We start from the raw sequence: 5,000 nt of genomic DNA on the forward strand, positions 1-5,000 counted from the left end.
AGTTCAGGTGTTAATCATCACTGCATCTTTCATGACACAGTCCTTTGTGATTTCCTCAATGAGGATCAGGACCATCAGATCAGCTTTCACTGCTTTTGGCAAAGGTCTTTTGCCCTTTTCTGTTGTAGGTTCTTTCTACTTAGCTTGGAACCTTCCTTTTCCATGCTCAACACATATCAGCTCACTTCTCTCTCTTACACACTACACCTGACTTCTCTTATACCATGTTTTTCTTCCATATCATTTTTGCTCCAAGGTTCTTCTATACCTATGGTTCTTGACCAGGATCCATATGATCCCAAGGGTTCCATATCAAACTTTTGGAGGGTCACACAAGCAAAATAGTAAATTGGGTCCCCAGTATTATTTTAAGGGTTTCTGAAAACATTTTGCTATAAATTTATTTATAACAAGACACAGCTAGGCTTCTTTCTCTAATGTTTTACATAATTCAACCTACACAAATTAACGTGTGAAAAACAAAATAAGAATTTCGATAGAAGTATCTATAAAATTAGCTTTTAAACTTCAAATGGCTCTGGGGGTCCACCAGAATAAAATAGTAACCAAAGGGGTGCATAGATGAAAAAAATGGTTGTATATTAAACATTACACATCAAACGAAGTCAGCTTGTATCACATATTTTCAGCCTCTCTGCATGTTCTACATTCGAAGTCCATATTTCATAACCATACCACAATACACTACATACACAAGCATCATACAATCAACCATTAACTTTGAGCATGAACATTTTTTTTTGTTCTTTTATTATCACCAGTATAATTGCTTAAACATTTCGGATTTCGATTCCTACTTTTGCTACTATACTTTTGAAACATTTTCTTCCTCTTAGATAACACAAGCTACCAACTGTCTCGAGAACTTGCCAAACATTTGAAAGAATTCATTTTGCAGGTGCTCTAACTGTTAACACCAACACATTACCTACAAATGAAGTCAATTTTTTTGTTATCCTGCTATGATCCCTTAGTTTATAAGTGATGCATTGCACGGAATTTCTATCTACTTACATACAACACATTGAGCATGGCCAATTCTCAAACAGATGTGAAATCCCGTCTTCCAATAAAACTTTGGTCATTGCTAGGCTTCCTTTAAAACCTCTTGATTCTGGCTATTTCATCTTTGGAATTCTTCCCTAAACATTTAACAAATTCACTTATAAGAAGCAGATTATCATCATAATAAAAACTCTTACTCCTATTCAGATATCACACTTCACTTCCCTGTAACCTTTCATGCCCAAGCATCATCGACATTCAAATCAAACATATTGCATTAAACTTGCATTACTTCTATGAACAAAGACCTTCAAAATATTGGGTTGTCCGGAAAGTTTGTGCCGATTTTTAAAGGAAAGAAAAAGGTCAATAAATACTTGCCATTACATTTTTAATCACCCAAATATGAACCATTTTGTTGCACAATGTGTCTCCATGTTTCCTTTAACTTGAAAATACCCCCTTCCCAGAATTGAGGTGGTTTCATGGCAAAGAATTCATCAAGGTATCTTTTTATGTCATCCAAGGAATTGAAATTTTTACAATTAAGACTATTCTGCAGAGACTTGAATCAGTGGAAATCCGAAGGAGCAATATCTGGTGAATATGGAGGGTTGGGTAATACATCCCAGCTGAGCTGCAGCAATTTTTGTCTGGTTCCCAAAGCATCAAGTGCCGAAAATGAACTTTCTTATCTTCCATTTTCAAGGGTTACAGAATTAACACAGGTTATAGGAACATAAACCTTCTTCCACGAAAAGATAGCTTAAACTGTGCTCTAAATGGAGGTGTAGTCAAATCCTATTTTATGGACTCAACCATGTTCTGAAATAACTTTCCAGACAACCCAATATATTCCAGTGTACATGGTAAACTCCTCTGCTGAACAGCTTACAGAGATGACAACACACCAACACTGCTTGTCATGTAGTGGTGGTGGGGACAAAAAACCCTGCCCCCCCCCATACACACATACACACATAAATATATGATAAGCTTCTTTCAGTTTGCCTCAACCAAATCCATTCAGAAGGCTCCGGTTAGCCTGAGGCTATAGGAGAAGACTTTTTCCCAAAATACCAACCCAGAACCAATGTGGATGGGAAACAAACTTCTTACCACACAGCCATGCAAGTGTCTTCTACTATAGCCTCAGGCCGACCAAAGCCTTGTGAGTGGAATTGGTAGACAGAAACTGAAAGAAGCCTGTCGTATATATGTATATATATATATATATATATGTGCGTGTGTGTATATGTTTGTGTGCCTGTATTTGTCTCCCCAATATCGCTTGATAACCAATGCTGGTGTGTTTACGTCCCCGTAACTTAGCAGTTCGGCAAAAGAGACCGATAGAATAAGTACTAGGCTTACAAAGAATAAGTCCTGGGTTCGATTTGCTCAACTAAAGGCGGTGCTCCAGCATGGCCACAGTCAAATGACTGAAACAAGCAAAAGAGAGTAAAAGTGATATGTTTATACAATGGGCTTCTTTCAGTTTCCAATTGCCAAATCCACTTATAAAGCTTTGGTCAGCCCAGGGCTATAGCAGAAGACACCTTAGTCATATCTAAATAATATAAGGCATTTTTTCTTACATTCTAACAGTTCTAACTTTGCTTTAATAATTACTTTTCATTTGGATACTAGGCCAACTATTTGAAGGGGAAGAGACTAGACAATACCAGCGACTTCAGTACTTGCCTGGTATTCCACTTTAACAAGCCTGGAAGAATGAAATCCGAAGTTGACCTTATTGGAATTTGAACTCAGGATGTAAAGAGACTGAATAAATACCGGAAAGCATTTTTTTCCAATACTCTCAATAATTCTGCCATGGTAATAATAATGATTCTAATAATGATGAGGATGAAAATGTGGTCAGAGAGAGTAAGAAACATAAAAAGGATAGGGGGAGGAGCATAGATTGTAGAGGTGGTGGCGGTGGTGGTGGTGGTTGGCTCTGATGTGGATTATTAATAATAATGAGTGTGAGGCTGATAAGAAGAATATTTACAATGACTATATCAGCAAGGAAAGCAATAATGACAACAATGAAGGAAATGACAGATGGTGTTGGTAGTTGATGTGTGGAGTGGTTGGTTAGGTTATCATTGGTATCATGGTGCTGGTGATGGTCATAAACATTTCACTGTGGTGATGATGGCACAGATAGCAATAGGTGGAGGGGGGGCAAAGGCGGGGTCTGCTGCTCTGTCATCTCATCATCCCTGTGGTGTGGAGTTGGAATGGTAGTAATCCATGGTCATTCTAGTGGCGAAAGAGGAAGCAGAGGGGAGAGGAGGAGAGGAGGGAAGATTGTACCAATGAACAACTTCAGTCCTTTTCTACTAGCAGTCCTGTTCTACTAGCAACTTAGTCAAACCTTTCTGGATTCTTGTTTCTACAGGAAGGGATGTGAGGTTAAGAAGCTTGCTTTGTAGCTATGCTGTAGCAGGTTCTGTCCCAATGCTGGGCATTTTGGGCAAATGGTTTCTGAAAGGAGTCCATTGTATATATATATATATATATATATTTATATGAATAAAAAATGGAGTTAACACAGGTGTAATCAAATATTTTTACTTTTGACACATGTAACTATTTATTTATTTTTTCCATGTTAATTGTTAACAAGGTAAAAATACACTCATCTATTTGTATATATATATATATATATATATATGTGGTGTGTGTGTGTGTGTGTGGTGTGTGTTGTCTGTGTGTGTGTGTCTGTGTGTGTGTGCGCATATGAATGTGTGTGTTGTTTCTGTTTTTTCTCCTACTACCACTTCAAATGGCTCTGGGGGGTCCACCAGAATAAAATAGTAACCAAAGGAGTGCATAGATGAAAAAATGGTTGTATATTAAACATTACACATCAAAGTGTTGGTGTGTTTACATTCTCATAACTTAGCGGTTCAGCAAAAACCCACTGATAGAATAAATACCAGGCATGAAAAAAAAAAAGATATGTACTGGGGCTAATTTGTTTAACTAAAAATTCTTCAGGGTGGTGCCCCAGCATGGCCGTAGGCTAATGACTGAAACAAGTAAAAGAGTCTTTGAGGGATACGGGTTCAAATCAACTCTGGGTGTCAAATAGTGGTGTGGACAAAGTATGAAGGCAAAATACACACACACACATATGCACACATGCACACACACACGCACACACACACACACACACACACACACAATCTTCCCTCCTCTTTCCTCTGCTTCCTCTTTCACTACTTGAATGGCCATGGATTACTACCATTCCAGCTCCACCACTGGGATGATGAGATGACAAAGCAGACCCTTGCCTTTGCCTCCAATCAGAGTTGATTTGTTGGCGTACTAGTAACTTTGTAACTTAGCAGTTCAGCAAAAGTTACTGATAGAATAAGTTACCCCACATGAAAATATGTACTGGAGTCAATTTGTTCAACCAAGCCATTCATGGTAGTGTTCTTCAAGGCATAGACACAGCAGGGCAGTCACCAGGGATGCCATAGGTGTTGGGTCCCAACTGTAATCAAAGTGTGCTGTGGTGGTGTGCATAGGGGCTCCAGTGTCTTACTTTGCCCAGGACTCTACAGTGCCTATAGCCGATAGTGTTAAGATGGTCCTACCTAGAGGTATTCCAGACATGACCATCGCATCGTTTTAAGGGCATCAAGGATGACATCAGGAACTTGAATCCTTTCCAAATTTTAAACTGTAATGTGGTTTGATTAAGTTATTGCTATATTTCAGGATCATCGTTTTTCCATTTTTAATGCCAAATAAACATACACACTATATATTCATTCTTCACTTCAGATGTATTTTATTATTGTTCTATCAGTGGTTTTTGCTGAGCCGCCACACCAACACTTTGATGTGTAATGTTTAATATACTACCATTTTTTCATCTATGCACCCCTTTGGTTACTATTTTATTCTGCTGGACTCCCAGAGCCATTTGAAGTGGTAGTAGGAGAAAAAAC

At 38.3% G+C, this 5,000-nt stretch overlaps 1 long non-coding RNA gene across 1 annotated transcript in view; it reads right to left on the bottom strand.

The window, feature by feature from the left end:
* Window positions 1-5,000, bottom strand: part of LOC118766130 — a 19,625-nt gene that overhangs the window by 14,572 nt on the left and 53 nt on the right. The window lies entirely within an intron of this gene.

The sequence above is a fragment of the Octopus sinensis genome, linkage group LG14 (assembly GCF_006345805.1).
Source record: "Octopus sinensis linkage group LG14, ASM634580v1, whole genome shotgun sequence".
Taxonomy (NCBI): Eukaryota; Metazoa; Mollusca; class Cephalopoda; order Octopoda; family Octopodidae; genus Octopus; species Octopus sinensis.